The sequence below is a fragment of the Carcharodon carcharias genome, assembly GCF_017639515.1.
Source record: "Carcharodon carcharias isolate sCarCar2 chromosome 27 unlocalized genomic scaffold, sCarCar2.pri SUPER_27_unloc_2, whole genome shotgun sequence".
Lineage (NCBI taxonomy): Eukaryota > Metazoa > Chordata > Chondrichthyes > Lamniformes > Lamnidae > Carcharodon > Carcharodon carcharias.
In genome coordinates this window covers 2,140,300-2,160,841 of record NW_024470635.1, presented here as the reverse complement: position 1 = coordinate 2,160,841, position 20,542 = coordinate 2,140,300, and the positions used below count along the sequence as shown (strand labels likewise).

The 20,542-nt window shown below is 50.2% G+C and overlaps 1 long non-coding RNA gene across 8 annotated transcripts in view; it reads right to left on the bottom strand.

Moving 5' to 3' along the window:
- The window catches only part of LOC121273882, a 30,275-nt gene extending 10,034 nt beyond the window's left edge, over positions 1 to 20,241 (bottom strand). For 3 of the 8 annotated variants that reach the window (XR_005942105.1, XR_005942102.1, XR_005942108.1), the window contains exons 1-9: positions 16,749 to 16,932; positions 16,193 to 16,288; positions 14,297 to 14,391; positions 11,495 to 11,589; positions 8,746 to 8,841; positions 6,041 to 6,248; positions 4,029 to 4,236; positions 2,383 to 2,590; positions 831 to 925 (exon numbers count right to left, since the gene is read on the bottom strand). This is a non-coding gene — a long non-coding RNA (uncharacterized LOC121273882). Of the gene's footprint in view, positions 1 to 830; positions 926 to 2,382; positions 2,591 to 4,028; positions 4,237 to 6,040; positions 6,249 to 8,745; positions 8,842 to 11,494; positions 11,590 to 14,296; positions 14,392 to 16,080; positions 16,289 to 16,748; positions 16,933 to 20,207 lie in introns of those variants that run through there. The other 5 variants (XR_005942103.1, XR_005942104.1, XR_005942107.1 and 2 more) reach the window with 5 other exon arrangements.
- Positions 20,242 to 20,542: the final 301 nt, after the last annotated feature.

Genomic DNA, 20,542 nt, shown 5'->3' with positions numbered 1-20,542 from the left:
GCAGGGACAGTGAATTTTTCAGTTAAATATTCCACAGATTCCAGAGTCCGTGTTCTCCTTGGCTCTTCAATGAAGTAAGGAGACATGGGAGATTTCAGAGTGTGGATCCCCTAAACAAAGCTTTTACTTGCAGGAAACTTTAGAAAATGATTCACTTCATTTATTCAGCCTGAAACTCACCAGTTTCACTCTGTTCTGTCATTCCTGACTGTACAACAGTCACACACTCCCAGTCTCCTCACTCACTACACCCCACTCCCCTCAGTCATCACGTCCCAGTTCCCTGAGTCACTACATGCATTTCCCTCAATCATGACATCCCAGTTCCCACAGTCACTACATTCCACTGCCCTCAGTCACGACATCCCACTCCCTTCAGGCACTACATCCAAATCCCCTCAGTCACTACATCAGTTTCCCTCAATCACTACATCCCTCTCCCCTCAGTCACTACATTCGTTTCCCTCAATCACTACATCACTCTCCCATCAGTCACTACATCCCATTCCCCTCAGTCACAAAACCCCACAGCCCTCAGTCACTACATCCCACTCCCCTTATTCACTTACCTTCATTCCCTGCAATCATTATATCCCACACCCCTGTGTCACAGCAGCTCACTGCTCTCCACCGCTACATCCCACTTCCCCTAGTGACTACATGCCACCTCACTCATGAACTACATCCCACTCACCTCAGCCACTATATCCCACTCACCTCAGTCATGACATCCCACTCCCCTCAGTCTCTCAATGCCAATCCATTCAGTACGAGTTTACAATGATCATATTGTGTGAAGATTTTTGTTGAATATCCCTCCAGATCGATACCTGTTATTCCAATGCTGCTGGGCTCGATACTGCAGGTACAGTGGATTTTCAAGCCGACTGTTCCTCAGCTGTCAGTGTTGGCGTTGTCCCTGGATCTGAAATGAAGTAAAGAGACGTGAGAGATTGCAGAGCACAGATCACCTGAAGAGAGCATTAATTGGTAGAAAAGTTTAGAAAATGATTCACTTCATTATATATACAGCCTGAAACTCCCCAATGTCACTCTGCTCTGTCATTCCTGACAATACAACAGTCAATAATTCCCATCTCCTCACTCACTACATCCCACTCCGCTCTGTCCCTGCATCCCACTCCCTTCACTCACTACATCCTAGTCTCCCAGTCACCTCAGTCCCTGCATCCCATTCCCTTCACTCACTACATCCCACTCCGCTCTGTTCCTGCATCCCACTCCCGTCACTCACTACATCCCAGTCCTCTCAGTCCCTGCATCCCATTACCTTCAGTCACTACATCCCACTCACCTTAGTCCCTGCATCCCACTCCCTTTACTCAGTGCGTCCCAGTCCACTCAGTCCTTGTATCCCACTCCCCTCAGACTTTGCATCCCACTCCCCTCACTCACTTTCTTCCCCCACCATCACTCACTTTCACTCCCCTCAGCCACTCCATCCTACTCCCTTAAGCCACTCCATCCCACTCTCCTCTGTCACTGCATCCCACTCTCCTCTGTCACTGCATCCCACACCCCTCTGTCACTGCATCACACTCTCTTCAATATGAGATTCCATCAACCATATTGTGTGAAGGTCTTTTGTAGGATATTCCCTCCAGACTGACACCTGCTTTTCCAGATCATGTTGGGCTCGATGATGCAGGGACAGTGAATTTTTCAGTTGAATATTCCACAGATTCCAGAGTCCGTGTTCTCCTTGGCTCTTCAATGAAGTAAGGAGACATGGGAGATTTCAGAGTGTGGATCCCCTAAACAAAGCTTTTACTTGCAGGAAACTTTAGAAAATGATTCACTTCATTTATTCAGCCTCAAACTCACCAGTTTCACTCTGTTCTGTCATTCCTGACTGTACAACAGTCACACACTCCCAGTCTCCTCACTCACTACACCCCACTCCCCTCAGTCATCACGTCCCAGTTCCCTGAGTCACTACATGCATTTCCCTCAATCATGACATCCCAGTTCCCACAGTCACTACATTCCACTGCCCTCAGTCACGACATCCCACTCCCTTCAGGCACTACATCCAAATCCCCTCAGTCACTACATCAGTTTCCCTCAATCACTACATCCCTCTCCTCTCAGTCACTACATTCGTTTCCCTCAATCACTACATCACTCTCCCATCAGTCACTACATCCCATTCCCCTCAGTCACAAAACCCCACAGCCCTCAGTCACTACATCCCACTCCCCTTATTCACTTACCTTCATTCCCTGCAATCATTATATCCCACACCCCTGTGTCACAGCAGCTCACTGCTCTCCACCACTACATCCCACTTCCCCTAGTGACTACATGCCACCTCACTCATGAACTACATCCCACTCACCTCAGCCACTATATCCCACTCACCTCAGTCACGACATCCCACTCCCCTCAGTCTCTCAATGCCAATCCATTCAGTACGAGTTTACAACGATCATATTGTGTGAAGATTTTTGTTGAATATCCCTCCAGATCGATACCTGTTATTCCAATGCTGCTGGGCTCGATACTGCAGGTACAGTGGATTTTCAAGCCAACTGTTCCTCAGCTGTCAGTGTTGGCGTTGTCCCTGGATCTGCAATGAAGTAAAGAGACGTGAGAGATTGCAGAGCACAGATCACCTGAAGAGAGCATTAATTGGTAGAAAAGTTTAGAAAATGATTCACTTCATTATATATACAGCCTGAAACTCCCCAATGTCACTCTGCTCTGTCATTCCTGACAATACAACAGTCAATAATTCCCATCTCCTCACTCACTACATCCCACTCCGCTCTGTCCCTGCATCCCACTCCCTTCACTCACTACATCCTAGTCTCCCAGTCACCTCAGTCCCTGCATCCCATTCCCTTCACTCACTACATCCCACTCCCGTCACTCACTACATCCCAGTCCTCTCAGTCCCTGCATCCCATTCCCTTCAGTCACTACGTCCCACTCACCTTAGTCCCTGCATCCCACTCCCTTTACTCAGTGCGTCCCAGTCCACTCAGTCCTTGTATCCCACTCCCCTCAGACCCTGCATCCCACTCCCCTCACTCACTTTCCTCCCCCACCATCACTCACTTACTTTCAATCCCCTCAGCCACTCCATCCTACTCCCTTAAGCCACTCCATCCCGCTCCCCTTAGTCACTGCATCCCACTCTCCTCTGTCACTGCATCCCACACCCCTCTGTCACTGCATCACACTCTCTTCAATATGAGATTCCATCAACCATATTGTGTGAAGGTCTTTTGTAGGATATTCCCTCCAGACTGACACTTGCTTTTCCAGATCATGTTGGGCTCGATGATGCAGGGACAGTGAATTTTTCAGTTGAATATTCCACAGATTCCAGAGTCCGTGTTCTCCTTGGCTCTTCAATGAAGTAAGGAGACATGGGAGATTTCAGAGTGTGGATCCCCTAAACAAAGCTTTTACTTGCAGGAAACTTTAGGAAATGATTCACTTCATTTATTCAGCCTGAAACTCACCAGTTTCACTCTGTTCTGTCATTCCTGACTGTACAACAGTCACACACTCCCAGTCTCCTCACTCACTACACCCCACTCCCCTCAGTCATCACGTCCCAGTTCCCTGAGTCACTACATGCATTTCCCTCAATCATGACATCCCAGTTCCCACAGTCACTACATTCCACTGCCCTCAGTCACGACATCCCACTCCCTTCAGGCACTACATCCAAATCCCCTCAGTCACTACATCAGTTTCCCTCAATCACTACATCCCTCTCCTCTCAGTCACTACATTCGTTTCCCTCAATCACTACATCACTCTCCCATCAGTCACTACATCCCATTCCCCTCAGTCACAAAACCCCACAGCCCTCAGTCACTACATCCCACTCCCCTTATTCACTTACCTTCATTCCCTGCAATCATTATATCCCACACCCCTGTGTCACAGCAGCTCACTGCTCTCCACCACTACATCCCACTTCCCCTAGTGACTACATGCCACCTCACTCATGAACTACATCCCACTCACCTCAGCCACTATATCCCACTCACCTCAGTCACGACATCCCACTCCCCTCAGTCTCTCAATGCCAATCCATTCAGTACGAGTTTACAACGATCATATTGTGTGAAGATTTTTGTTGAATATCCCTCCAGATCGATACCTGTTATTCCAATGCTGCTGGGCTCGATACTGCAGGTACAGTGGATTTTCAAGCCGACTGTTCCTCAGCTGTCAGTGTTGGCGTTGTCCCTGGATCTGAAATGAAGTAAAGAGACGTGAGACATTGCAGAGCACAGATCACCTGAAGAGAGCATTAATTGGTAGAAAAGTTTAGAAAATGATTCACTTCATTATATATACAGCCTGAAACTCCCCAATGTCACTCTGCTCTGTCATTCCTGACAATACAACAGTCAATAATTCCCATCTCCTCACTCACTACATCCCACTACGCTCTGTCCCTGCATCCCACTCCCTTCACTCACTACAACCTAGTCTCCCAGTCACCTCAGTCCCTGCATCCCATTCCCTTCACTCACTACATCCCACTCCGCTCTGTTCCTGCATCCCACTCCCGTCACTCACTACATCCCAGTCCTCTCAGTCCCTGCATCCCATTCCCTTCAGTCACTACATCCCACTCACCTTAGTCCCTGCATCCCACTCCCTTTACTCAGTGCGTCCCAGTCCACTCAGTCCTTGTATCTCACTCCCATCAGTCACTACATCCCACTCCCCTCAGACCCTGCATCCCACTCCCCTCACTCACTTTCTTCCCCCACCATCACTCACTTACTTTCACTCCCCTCAGCCACTCCATCCTACTCCCTTAAGCCACTCCATCCCGCTCCCCTTAGTCACTGCATCCCACTCTCCTCTGTCACTGCATCCCACTCCCCTCTGTCACTGAATCCCACTCCCCTCTGTCACTGCATCCCACTCCCCTCTGTCACTGCATCCCACTCCCCTCTGTCACTGCATCCCACTCCCCTCTGTCACTGCATCCCACTCCCCTCTGTCACTGCATCCAACTCCCCTCTGTCACTGCATCCCACACCCCTCTGTCACTGCATCCCACTCCCCTCTGTCACAGCAGCCCACTCCCCTCTGTCACTGCATCCACTCCCCTCTGTCACTGCATCCTACTCCCCTCTGTCACTGCATCCCAATCCCCTCTGTCACAGCAGCCCACTCCCCTCTGTCACTGCATCCACTCCCCTCTGTCACTGCATCCACTGCCCTCTGTCACTGCATCCCACTCCCCTCTGTCACTGCATCCCACTCCCTTCAATATGAGATTCCATCAACCATATTGTGTGAAGATCTTTTGTAGGATATTCCCTCCAGACTGACACTTGCTTTTCCAGATCATGTTGGGCTCGATGATGCAGGGACAGTGAATTTTTCAGTTGAATGTACCACAGATTCCACAGTCTGTGTTCTCCCTGTCTCTTCAATGAAGCAAGGAGACATGGGAGATTTCGGAGTGTGGATCCCCTAAACAAAGCTTTTACTTGCAGGAAACTTTAGAAAATGATTCACTTCATTTATTCAGCCTGAAACTCACCAGTGTCACTCTGTTCTGTCATTCCTGACTGTACAACAGTCACACACTCCCATTCCCCTCACTCACTACACCCCACTCCCCTCAGTCACCACGACCCAGTTCCCACAGTCACTACATGCATTTCCCTCAATCATGACATCCCAGTTCCCACAGTCACTACATTCCACTCCCCTCAGTCACGACATCCCACTCCCTTCAGGCACTACATCCAAATCCCCTCAGTCACTACATCAGTTTCCCTCAATCACTACATCCCTCTCCCATCAGTCACTACATGCCATTCTCCTCAGTCACAAAACCCCACAGCCCTCAGTCACTACATCCCACTCCCCTTATTCACTCACCTTCATTCCCTGCAATCCTTACATCCCACACCCCTGTGTCACTGCATCTCACTCCTCTCCACCACTACATCCCATTTCCCCTAGTGACTACATACCACCTCACTCATGAACTACATCCCACTCACCTCAGCCACTATATCCCACTCACCTCAATCAAGACATCCCACTCCCCTCAGTCTCTCATCCCAATCCGTTCAGAACGAGATTACAACGATCATATTGTGTGAAGATTTTTGTTGACTATCCCTCCAGATCGATACCTGTTATTCCAGATGCTGCTGGGCTCGATGATGCATGAACAGAGGTTTTTCGAGTTGAGCGTTGATCTGATTTCAGAGTTGGTATTGTCTCTGGATCTGCAATGAAGGAAGGACACATGGGAGATTGGAGAGTGTGGATCACCTCAACAGAGCTTTTACTTGGTAGGAAGGTTTAGAAAATGATTCACTTCATTTATTCAGCCTGAAACTCACCAATGTTACTCTGCTCTGTCATTCCTGACAACAGTCATTAACTCCCAGTCACCTCGCTCACTACACCCAACTCCCCTCTGCAACTGCATCCCACTATCCTCACTCACTACACCTCAGTCACTTCACCCACCCCCCTTTGTCACTGCATCCCACTCCACTCAGACACTGCATCTCACTCTCCTCTGTCACTGCATCCCATTCCCCTCAGTCATTGCATCACACTCCACTCTGTCACCGCATCCCACTTCCCTCTGTCACCGCATCCCTCTCCCCTCTGTCACTGCATCCCACTCCCCTGTGTCACTGCATCCCACTCCCCTCTGTCACTGCATCCCGCTCCCCTCTGTCACTGCATCCCGCTCCCCTCTGTCACTGCATCCCACTCCCCTCTGTCACTGCATCCCACTGTCCTCTGTCACTGCATCCCACTGTCCTCTGTCACTGCATCCCATTCCCCTCAGTCATTGCATCACACTCCACTCTGTCACCGCATCCCACTTCCCTCTGTCACCGCATCCCTCTCCCCTCTGTCACCGCATCCCACTCCCCTGTGTCACTGCATCCCACTCCCCTCTGTCACTGCATCCCACTCCCCTCTGTCACTGCATCCCGCTCCCCTCTGTCATTGCATCCCGCTCCCCTCTGTCACTGCATCCCACTCCCCTCTGTCACTGCATCCCACTGTCCTCTGTCACTGCATCCCACTGTCCTCTGTCACTGCATCCCACTGTCCTCTGTCACTGCATCCCACTCTCCTCAGCCACTGTGTCCCACTCTCCTCAGTCAGGCAATCCCACTCCCCTCTGTCTCTAAATCACAGTTCCCTCAGTCACAAATACCCACTCCCCTCTGTTACTATACCTGGCCCCCCGTCATTAACTTAATTTCACTCCCCTCAGTCTCTCCATCCCACCCACTTCAGTGTGATATTGTAACGATCATATTGCTGAAGATTTTTGTATAATATTCCCTCCAGACCGATACATGTTATTCCAGATCCTGTTGGGCTCGATGATGCAGGGACAGTCGATTCTCGAGTCAAGTGTTCCACAGATTCCGGAGGTGGTGTTGGCCCTGGAGCCGCAATGAAGTAAGGAGACATGGGAGATTACAGAGTGTGGATCACCTCAACAGAGCTTTTACTTGTAGGAAAGTTTAGAAAATGATTCACTTCATTTATTCAGCCTGAAACTCAATAATGTCGCTCTGCTCTGTCATTCCTGACCGTACAACAGTCACTAACTCCCAGTCCCCCCACTCAGTACACCCCACTTCCCTCTGTCACTGCATCCCACTCCTCTCAGTCACTACATCTCATTCCCCTCAGTCACTTCATCCCATACCCTTCTGTCACTGCACCTCACTCCCCAACGTCACTACATCCCACCCTCCTCTGTCACTGCCTCCCACTACCCTCTGTAACTACATCCCACTCCCCTCTGTCACTGCATCCCACTCCCTTCAGTAACTTTTACTTGGTAGGAAAGTTTAGAAAATGATTCCCTTCATTTATTCAGCCTGAAACTCACCAATGTCACTCTGTTCTGTCATTCCTGACTGTACAACAGTCACTCACTCCCAGTCCCTCACTCACTACACCTCACTCCCCACAGTTATGACATCCATCTCCCCTCAGTCACTACATCCCAGTTCCCTCAGTCACCACATCGCAGTTCCCTCTGTCACTACAACCATTTCCCTCAATCACGACATCCCAGTTCCCACAGTCACTACATCCCACTCCCCTGAGTCACTACATCTGTTTCCCTCAATCACTACATCCCATTCCCCTCAGTCACTACATCCCACTCACTTCAGTCACTACATTCAAATCCTATCAGTCACTACATCAGTTTACCTCAATCAGTACATCCCACGCCCCTCATTCCCTACATCCATTTCCCTCAGTCACTACATCCCACTCCCCTGAGTCACTCCATCCATTTCCCTCAATCACTACATCCCACTCACCTCAGTCACTACATCCCACTCCCCTGAGTCACTCCATCCATTTCCCTCAATCACTAACCCATTCCCCTCAGTCACTAAACCCCACACTCCTCAGTCACTAAACCCCACACCCCTCAGTCACTACATCCCATTCCACTTATTCACTTAACTTCATTCCCCGCAATCAATCCATCCCACTCCCCTGTGTCACTGCATCTCACTCCTCTCCACCACTACATCCCACTTCCCCTTGAGACTACATACCACTCCGCTCACGAACTATATCCCACTCACCTCAGCCACTATATCCCACTCAACTCAATCACGACATCCCACTCCCTTCAGTCTCTCAATACCAATCCGTTCAGTACGAGATTACAACGATCATATTGTGTGAAGATTTTTGTTGAATATCCCTCCAGATCGATACCTGTTATTCCAGATGCTGCTGGGCTCGATATTGCAGGTACAGTGGATTTTCGATTCGAGTGTTCCGCAGATTTCAAAGTTGGCGTTGTCCTTGGATCTGAAATGAAGTAAAGAGACGTGGGAGATTGCAGAGTGCGGATCACCTCGAGAGCAGTAACTTGTTAGAAACGTTTAGAAAATGATTCACTTCATCATTTATACAGCCTGAAACTCACCAATGTCACTCTGCTCTCTCATTCCTGACAATACAACAGTCACTAATTCCCATTCTCCTCACTCACTACATCCCACTCCCCTCAGTTCCTGCATCCCACTCCCTTCACTCAGTACGTCCCAGTCCGCTCAGTCCTTGCATCCCACTCCCCTCACTCACTACCTTCCCCCACCATCACTCACTTACTTTCACTCCCCTCAGCCACTCCATCCTACTCCCTTCAGCCACTCCATCCCGCTCCCCTTAGACACTCCATCCCGCTCCCCTCAGTCACTACACCCTACTCTCCTCACTCACTTCACCCCATTCCCCTCAGTCACCCCATCTCACTCCCTTCAGTACAAATTTACAGCGATCATATTGTGTGAAGATTTTTTGTATAATATCCTCTCCAGATCGATATCGGTTATTCCAGATGCTGCTGGGCTCAAAAATGCAGGGACAGTGGTTTTTCGAGTTGAGCGTTCCTCAGATTTCGGAGTTGGTATTGCCTCTGGATGTGCAATGAAGTAAGGAGACATGGGAGATTGCAGAGTGCGGATCACCTCAACAGAGCTTCTACTTGGTAGTAAAGTTTAGAAAATGATTCACTTCATTTATTCCGCCTGAAACTCACCAATGTTACTCTGCTCTGTCATTCCTGACAGTACAACAGTCACTAACTCCCAGTCACCTCACTCACTACACCCCACTCCCCTATGTCACTGCGTCCCACTCCTCTCACTAACTACACCTCACTCCCCTCATTCACTTCATCCCACCCCCCTATGTCACTGCATCTCGCTCCGCTCTGTCACAGCGTTCCCCCTCCACTCAGTCACTGCATCCCACTCCCCTCAGCAACAACATCAGGCTCCACTCACTCATTACATCAAATTCTCCTCAGCCATTGTATCCTACACTCCTCAGTCAGCACAACCCACTCCCCTCTGTCTCTGAATCACATTTCCCTGAGTCACAAATACCCACTCCCCTCTGAAACTATACCCCGCCCCCATCAGTCACTTAATTACACTCCCCTCAGTCTCTCCATCCCACAATGTGAGATTATAACGATCATATTGCTGAAGATTTTTGTACATTATCCCCTCCAGACTGAGACCAGTTATACCAGATCCTGAAGGGCGCGATGATGCAGGGACAGTGGATTCTCGAGTCGAGTGTTCCACAGATTCTGGAGTTGGTGTTGTCCCTGGAGCCGCAATGAAGTAAGGAGACATGGGAGATTACAGAGTGTGAATCACCTCAACAGAGCTTGTACTTGTAGGAAAGTTTAGAAAATTATTCACTTTATTTATTCCGCCTGAAACTCTCCAATGTCACTCTGCTCTGTCATTCCTGACTGTACAGCAGTCACTAACTCCCAGTCCGCTCACACACTATACCCCACTCGCATATGTCACTGCATCCCACTCCTCTCACTCACTACACCTCACTCCCCTCATTCACTTCATCCCACCCCCCTATGTCACTGCATCTCGCTCCGCTCTGTCACTGCATCCCACCCACCTCTGTCGCTGCATCCCACCCCTCTCTGTCACTGCATCCTACTCTCTTCAATATGAGATTACATCAACCATATTGTGTGAAGATCTTTTGTAGGATATTCCCTCCAGACTGACACTTGCTTTTCCAGATCATGTTGGGCTCGATGATGCAGGGACAGTGAATTTTTCAGTTGAATGTTCCACAGATTCCAGAGTCCGTGTTCCCCTTGGCTCTTCAATGAAGTAAGGAGACGTGGGAGATTTCAGAGTGTGGATCCCCTAAACAAAGCTTTTACTTGCAGGAAAGTTTAGAAAATGATTCACTTCATTTATTCAGCCTGAAACACACCAGTGTCACTCTGTTCTGTCATTCCTGACTGTACAACAGTCACACACTCCCAGTCCCCTCACTCACTACACCCCACTCCCCTCAGTCACCACGTCCCAGTTCCCTCAGTCTCTCAATGCCAATCCATTCAGTACGAGTTTACAACGATCACATTGTGTGAAGATTACATGCAATTCCCTCAATCATGACTTCCCAGTTCCCACAGTCACTACATTCCACTGCCCTCAGTCACGACATCCCACTTCCTTAAGGCACTACATCCAGATCCCCTCAGTCACTAGATCAGTTTCCCTCAATCACTACATCCCTCTCCCTTCAGTCACTACGTCCGTTTCCCTCAATCACTACATCCCTCTCCCATCAGTCACTACATCACATTCCCCTGTCACAAAACCCCACAGCCCTCAGTCACTACGTCCCACTCCACTTATTCATTTACCTTCATTCCCTGCGATCATTACATCCCACTCCCCTGTGTCACGGCATCTCACTCCTCTCCACCACTACATCCCACTTGCCCTAGTGACTACATACCACCTCACTCATGAACTACATCCCACTCACCTCAGCCACTATATCCCACTCACCTCAGTCATGACATCCCACTCCCCTCAGTCTCTCAATGCCAATCCATTCAGTACGAGTTTACAACGATCATAATGTGTGAAGATTTTTGTTGAATATCCCTCCAGATCAATACCTGTTATTCCAGTGCTGCTGGGCTGGATACTGCAGGTACAGTGGATTTTCAAGCCAAGTGTTCCTCAGATTTCAGTGTTGGCGTTGTCCCTGGATCTGAAATGAAGTAAAGAGACGTGAAAGATTGCAGAGCACAGATCACCTGAAGAGAGCATTAACTCGGTAGAAAAGTTTAGAAAATGATTCACTTCATTATATACACAGCCTGAAACTCCCCAATGTCACTCTGCTCTCTCATTCCTGACAATACAACAGTCAATAATTCCCAGTCTCCTCACTCACTACATCCCACTCCGCTCTGTCCCTGCAACCCACTCCCTTCACTCACTACATCCCACTCCCCTTAGTCCCTGCATCCCATTCCCTTCAGTCACTACATCCCACTCACCTTAGTCCCTACATCCCACTCACCTTAGTCCATGCATCCCACTCCCCTCACTCACTATCTTCCCCCACCATCACTCACTTACTTTCACTCCCCTCAACCACTCCATCCTACTCCCTTAAGCCACTCCATCCCGCTCCCTTTAGTCACTCCATCCCACTCCCCTCTGTCACTGCAACCCACTCCCCTCTGTCACTGCATCCCACTCCCCTCTGTCACTGCATCCCACTCCCCTCTGTCACAGCAGCCCACTCCTCTCTGTCACCGCATCCCACACCCCTCTGTCACTGCATCCAACTCCCTTCTGTCACTGCATCCCTACCCTCTGTCACTGCATACCACTCCCCTCTGTCACTGCATCCCACCCACCTCTGTCACTGCATCCCACCCCCCTCTGTCACTGCATCCCACTCTCTTCAATATGAGATTCCATCAACCATATTGTGTGAAGATCTTTTGTAGGATATTCCCTCCAGACTGACACTTGCTTTTCCAGATCATGTTGGGCTCAATGATGCAGGGACAGTGAATTTTTCAGTTGAATGTTCCACAGATTCCAGAGTCCGTGTTCTCCTTGGCTCTTCAATGAAGTAAGGAGACATGGGAGATTTCAGAGTGTGGATCCTCTAAACAAAGCTTTTACTTGCAGGAAAGTTTAGAAAATGATTCACTTCATTTATTCAGCCTGAAACTCACCAGTGTCACTCTGTTCTGTCATTCTTGACTGTACAACAGTCACACACTCCCAGTCCCCTCACTCACTACACCCCACTCCCCTCAGTCACCACGTCCCAGTTCCCTGAGTCACTACATGCATTTCCCTCACTCATGACATCCCAGTTCCCACAGTCACTACATTCCACTGCCCTCAGTCACGACATACCACTCCCTTCAGGCTCTACATCCAAATCCCCTCAGTCACTACATCAGTTTCCCTCAATCACTACATCCCTCTCCCATCAGTCACTACATCCCATTCCCCTCAGTCACAAAACCCCACAGCCCTCAGTCACTACATCCCACTCCCCTTATTCACTTACCTTCATTCCCTGCAATCATTACATCCCACTCCCCTGTGTCACGGCATCTCACTCCTCTCCACCACTACACCCCACTTGCCCTAGGGACTACATACCACCTCACTCATGAACTACATCCCACTCACCTCAGCCACTATATCCCACTCCCCTCTGTCACTGCATCCCACTCCCTTCTGTCACTGCATCCCACTCCCTTCTGTCGCTGCATCCCACTCCCCTCTGTCGCTGCATCCCACTCCCCTCTGTCGCTGCATCCCACTCCCCTCTGTCGCTGCATCCCACTCCCCTCTGTCGCTGCATCCCACTCCCCTCTGTCACTGCATCCCACTCCCCTCTGTCACTGCATCCCACTCCCCTCTGTCACTACATCCTACTCCCCTCTGTCACTGCATCCCACTCCCCTCTGTCGATGCATCCCACCCCCCTCTGTCACTGCATCACACTCTCTTCAATATGAGATTCCATCAACCATATTGTGTGAAGGTCTTTTGTAGGATATTCCCTCCAGACTGACACTTGCTTTTCCAGATCATGTTGGGCTCGATGATGCAGGGACAGTGAATTTTTCAGTTGAATATTCCACAGATTCCAGAGTCCGTGTTCTCCTTGGCTCTTCAATGAAGTAAGGAGACATGGGAGATTTCAGAGTGTGGATCCCCTAAACAAAGCTTTTACTTGCAGGAAACTTTAGAAAATGATTCACTTCATTTATTCAGCCTGAAACTCACCAGTTTCACTCTGTTCTGTCATTCCTGACTGTACAACAGTCACACACTCCCAGTCTCCTCACTCACTACACCCCACTCCCCTCAGTCATCACGTCCCAGTTCCCTGAGTCACTACATGCATTTCCCTCAATCATGACATCCCAGTTCCCACAGTCACTACATTCCACTGCCCTCAGTCACGACATCCCACTCCCTTCAGGCACTACATCCAAATCCCCTCAGTCACTACATCAGTTTCCCTCAATCACTACATCCCTCTCCCCTCAGTCACTACATTCGTTTCCCTCAATCACTACATCACTCTCCCATCAGTCACTACATCCCATTCCCCTCAGTCACAAAACCCCACAGCCCTCAGTCACTACATCCCACTCCCCTTATTCACTTACCTTCATTCCCTGCAATCATTATATCCCACACCCCTGTGTCACAGCAGCTCACTGCTCTCCACCACTACATCCCACTTCCCCTAGTGACTACATGCCACCTCACTCATGAACTACATCCCACTCACCTCAGCTACTATATCCCACTCACCTCAGTCACGACATCCCACTCCCCTCAGTCTCTCAATGCCAATCCATTCAGTACGAGTTTACAACAATCATATTGTGTGAAGATTTTTGTTGAATATCCCTCCAGATCGATACCTGGTATTCCAATGCTGCTGGGCTCGATACTGCAGGTACAGTGGATTTTCAAGCCGACTGTTCCTCAGCTGTCAGTGTTGGCGTTGTCCCTGGATCTGAAATGAAGTAAAGAGACGTGAGAGATTGCAAAGCACAGATCACCTGAAGTGAGCATTAATTGGTAGAAAAGTTTAGAAAATGATTCACTTCATTATATATACAGCCTGAAACTCCCCAATGTCACTCTGCTCTGTCATTCCTGACAATACAACAGTCAATAATTCCCATCTCCTCACTCACTACATCCCACTCCGCTCTGTCCCTGCATCCCACTCCCTTCACTCACTACAACCTAGTCTCCCAGTCACCTCAGTCCCTGCATCCCATTCCCTTCACTCACTACATCCCACTCCGCTCTGTTCCTGCATCCCACTCCCGTCACTCACTACATCCCAGTCCTCTCAGTCCCTGCATCCCATTCCCTTCAGTCACTACATCCCACTCACCTTAGTCCCTGCATCCCACTCCGTTTACTCAGTGCGTCCCAGTCCACTCAGTCCTTGTATCTCACTCCCCTCAGTCACTACATCCCACTCCCCTCAAACCCTGCATCCCACTCCCCTCACTCACTTTCTTCCCCCACCATCACTCACTTACTTTCACTCCCCTCAGCCACTCCATCCTACTCCCTTAAGCCACTCCATCCCGCTCCCCTTAGTCACTGCATCCCACTCTCCTCTGTCACTGCATCCCACTCCCCTCTGTCACTGCATCCCACTCCCCTCTGTCACTGCATCCCACTCCCCTCTGTCACTGCATCCCACTCCCCTCTGTCACTGCATCCCACACCCCTCTGTCACTGCATCCCACACCCCTCTGTCACTGCATCCCACACCCCTCTGTCACTGCATCCCACACCCCTCTGTCACTGCATCCCACTCCCCTCTGTCACTGCATCCACTCTCCTCTGTCACTGCATCCACTCCCCTCTGTCACTGCATCCCACTCCCCTCTGTCACTGCATCCCACTCTCTTCAATATGAGATTCCATCAACCATATTGTGTGAAGATCTTTTGTAGGATATTCCCTCCAGACTGACACTTGCTTTTCCAGATCATGTTGGGCTCGATGATGCAGGGACAGTGAATTTTTCAGTTGAATGTACCACAGATTCCACAGTCTGTGTTCTCCCTGTCTCTTCAATGAAGCAAGGAGACATGGGAGATTTCAGAGTGTGGATCCCCTAAACAAAGCTTTTACTTGCAGGAAACTTTAGAAAATGATTCACTTCATTTATTCAGCCTGAAACTCACCAGTATCACTCTGTTCTGTCATTCCTGACTGTACAACAGTCACACACTCCCATTCCCCTCACTCACTACACCCCACTCCCCTCAGTCACCACGACCCAGTTCCCACAGTCACTACATGCATTTCCCTCAATCATGACATCCCAGTTCCCACAGTCACTACATTCCACTCCCCTCAGTCACGACATCCCACTCCCTTCAGGCACTACATCCAAATCCCCTCAGTCACTACATCAGTTTCCCTCATCACTACATCCCTCTCCCATCAGTCACTACATGCCATTCTCCTCAGTCACAAAACCCCACAGCCCTCAGTCACTACATCCCACTCCCCTTATTCACTCACCTTCATTCCCTGCAATCCTTACATCCCACACCCCTGTGTCACTGCATCTCACTCCTCTCCACCACTACATCCCATTTCCCCTAGTGACTACATACCACCTCACTCATGAACTACATCCCACTCACCTCAGCCACTATATCCCACTCACCTCAATCAAGACATCCCACTCCCCTCAGTCTCTCATCCCAATCCGTTCAGAACGAGATTACAACGATCATATTGTGTGAAGATTTTTGTTGACTATCCCTCCAGATCGATACCTGTTATTCCAGATGCTGCTGGGCTCGATATTGCAGGTACAGTGGATTTTCGAGTCGAGCGTTCCTCAGATTTCAAAGTTGGCGTTGTCCTTGGATCTGAAATGAAGTAAAGAGACATGGGAGATTGCAGAGTGCGGATCACCTCAAGAGAGCATTAACTCGTTAGAAACGTTTAGAAAATGATTCACTTCATCATTTATACAGCCTGAAACTCACCAATGTCACTCTGCTCTGTCATTCCTGACAATACAACAGTCACTAATTCCCATTTTCCTCACTTACTACATCCCACTGCCCTCAGTCATTGCATCCCACTCCCTTCACTCAGTACGTCCCAGTCCGCTCAGTCCTTGCATCCCACTCCCCTCACCTCCAAATCCCACTCCCCTCAGCTTTGCATCCCACTCCCCTCACTCACTACCTTCCCCCATCAGCACTCACTTACTTTCACTCCCCTCAGCCACTCCATCCTATTCCCTTCAGCCACTCCATGCCGCTCCCCTTAGTCACTCCATCCCACTCCCCTCAGTCACTACACCCTACTCCCCTCACTCACCATCCCATTCCCCTCAGTCACTCCATCTCACTCCCTTCAATACGAGTTCACAACGATCATATTGTGTGAAGATTTTTTGTATAATATCCCCTCCAGATCGATACCGGTTATTCCAGATGCTGCTGGGCTCGATGATGCATGAACAGAGGTTTTTCGAGTTGAGCGTTGATCTGATTTCAGAGTTGGTATTGTCTCTGGATCTGCAATAAAGGAAGGACACATGGGAGATTGGAGAGTGTGGATCACCTCAACAGAGCTTTTACTTGGTAGGAAGGTTTAGAAAATGATTCACTTCATTTATTCAGCCTGAAACTCACCAATGTTACTCTGCTCTGTCATTCCTGACAACAGTCATTAACTCCCAGTCACCTCGCTCACTACACCCAACTCCCCTCTGCAACTGCATCCCACTACCCTCACTCTCTACACCTCAGTCACTTCACCCACCCCCCTTTGTCACTGCATCCCACTTCCCTCTGTCACTGCATCCCACTCCCCTGTGTCACTGCATCCTACTCCCCTGTGTCACTGCATCCCACTCCCCTCAGTCACTGCATCCCACTCCCCTCTGTCACTGCATCCCACTCCCCTCTGTCACTGCATCCCACTGTCCTCTGTCACTGCATCCCACTGTCCTCTGTCACTGCATCCCATTCCCCTCAGTCATTGCATCACACTCCACTCTGTCACCGCATCCCACTTCCCTCTGTCACCGCATCCCTCTCCCCTCTGTCACCGCATCCCACTCCCCTGTGTCACTGCATCCCACTCCCCTCTGTCACTGCATCCCACTCCCCTCTGTCACTGCATCCCGCTCCCCTCTGTCATTGCATCCCGCTCCCCTCTGTCACTGCATCCCACTCCCCTCTGTCACTGCATCCCACTGTCCTCTGTCACTGCATCCCACTGTCCTCTGTCACTGCATCCCACTGTCCTCTGTCACTGCATCCCACTCTCCTCAGCCACTGTGTCCCACTCTCCTCAGTCAGGCAATCCCACTCCCCTCTGTCTCTAAATCACAGTTCCCTCAGTCACAAATACCCACTCCCCTCTGTTACTATACCTGGCCCCCCGTCATTAACTTAATTTCACTCCCCTCAGTCTCTCCATCCCACCCACTTCAGTGTGATATTGTAACGATCATATTGCTGAAGATTTTTGTATAATATTCCCTCCAGACCGATACATGTTATTCCAGATCCTGTTGGGCTCGATGATGCAGGGACAGTCGATTCTCGAGTCAAGTGTTCCACAGATTCCGGAGGTGGTGTTGGCCCTGGAGCCGCAATGAAGTAAGGAGACATGGGAGATTACAGAGTGTGGATCACCTCAACAGAGCTTTTACTTGTAGGAAAGTTTAGAAAATGATTCACTTCATTTATTCAGCCTGAAACTCAATAATGTCGCTCTGCTCTGTCATTCCTGACCGTACAACAGTCACTAACTCCCAGTCCCCTCACTCACTACACCCCACTCCCCTCTGTCATTGCATCCCACTCCCTCACTCACTACACCTCATTCCCCTCTGTCTCTGCATCCCACTCCTCTCACTCACAACAGCTCATTCCCCTCAGTCACTTTATCCCACCTCACTCTGTCACTGAATCCCACTCCCGTCAGTAACTACATCAGATTCTACTCACTCATTACATCCCACTCTCCTCAGCCACTGTATCCCACTCTCCTCAGTCAGGACATCCCGCTCACCACTATCTCTAAATCACATTTCCCTGAGTCACAAATACCCACTCCCCTCTGGAACTATACCCCGCCCCCCATCAGTCACTTAATTTCACTCCCCTGTCTCTTCATCCCACTCACGTCAATGTGAGATTATAAAGATCATATTGCTGAAGATTTTTGTACAATATTCCCTGCAGACCGATACCTGTTATTTCAGGTCCTGTTGGGCGCGATGATGCAGGGACAGTGGATTCTCGAATCGAGTGTTCCACAGATTCCGGAGTTGGTGTTGTCCCTGGAGCCACAATGAAGTAAGGAGACATGGGAGATTACAGAGTGTGGATCACCCGAACAGAGCTTTTACTTATAGGAAAGTTTAGAAAATGATTCACTTCACTTATTCTGCCTGAAACTCACCAATGTTACTCTGCTCTGTCATTCCTGATTGTACGACAGTCACTAACTCCCAGTCCCCTCACTCACTAGACCCCACCCCGCTCTGTCACTGCATCCCACTCCTCTCACATACTACACCTCATTCCCCTCATTCACTTCATCCCACCCCCTTCTGTCACTACATCCCCTCTGTCACTGCATCTCACTCCCCTTATCACTGCATCCCACTCCCCTCTGTCACTGCACCCCACACCCTCTGTCACTGCATCCCACCCCCTCTGTCACTGCATCCCCCTCCCCTCTCTCACTGCATCCCCCTCCCCTCTCTCACTGCATCCCCCTCCCCTACGTCACTGCATCCCCCTCCCCTCTGTCACTGCGTCCCCCTCCCCTCTGTCAGTGCGTCCCCCTCCCCTCTGTCAGTGCGTCCCCCTCCCCTCTGTCAGTGCGTCCCCCTCCCCTCTGTCAGTGCGTCCCCCTCCCCTCTGTCAGTGCGTCCCACTCCCCTCTGTCAGTGCGTCCCACTCCCCTCTGTCAGTGCGTCCCACTCCCCTCTGTCAGTGCGTCCCCCTCCCCTCTGTCAGTGCGTCCCCCTCCCCTCTGTCAGTGCGTCCCCCTCCCCTCTGTCAGTGCGTCCCCCTCCCCTCTGTCAGTGCGTCCCCCTCCCCTCTGTCAGTGCGTCCCCCTCCCCTCTGTCAGTGCGTCCCACTCCCCTCTGTCAGTGCGTCCCACTCCCCTCTGTCAGTGCGTCCCACTCCCCTCTGTCAGTGCGTCCCACTCCCCTCTGTCAGTGCGTCCCACTCCCCTCTGTCAGTGCGTCCCACTGCCCTCTGTCAGTGCATCCCACTCCCCTCTGTCAGTGCGTCCCACTCCCCTCTGTCAGTGCGTCCCACTCCCCTCTGTCAGTGCGTCCCACTCCCCTCAGTCACTGCATATCACTCCCCTCAGTCATTGCATCCTAACCCCCTCAGTCACTACACCCCAATCGCTTCAATCACTTCATCCCTCTCACTTCATTCAAGACGCCCCATTCCTCTCAGTCACTGCATCTCACTCCTCTCACTCACTGCATCTCACCCCCCTCAGTCACTAGATCCCTGTTCGGTCTCTCACTACATCTCACTCCCCTCAGTTATTTACACTGACCTCCTCAATCACTACCTGCAACTCACCTCAGACAGTGCATCCCACCCACCATCAGTCATTTACTTTCACTCCCCGCGGCCACTCCATCCCAGTCCCCTCAGTCACTACACCCCACTCCCTTCAATCACTTCATCCCATTCCCCTCAGTCATTCCAACCCACTCCCTTCAGTTTGAGGTTACAGTGACCATATTGTGTGAAGATCTTTTGTTGAATATCCCCTCCAGATCGATACCTGTTATTCCAGATGCTGCTGGGCTCGATGATGCAGGGACAGTGGATTTTCAACTCGAGTGTTCCTCAGATTTCAGAGTTGGTGTTGTCTCTGGATCTGCAATGAAGTAAGGAGACATGGGAGATTGCAGAGTGCAGATCACCTCTAGAGCATTTACTTGTAGGAAAGTTTAGAAAATGATTCACTTCATTTATTCAGGCTGAAACTCACCAATGTCACTGCTCTGTCATTCCTGACCGTACAGCAGTCACTAACTCCCAGTCCCCTCACTCACTACACCCCACTCCCCTCAGTCACTGCATCCCACCCTCCTCTGTCACTGCATACCACCGCGC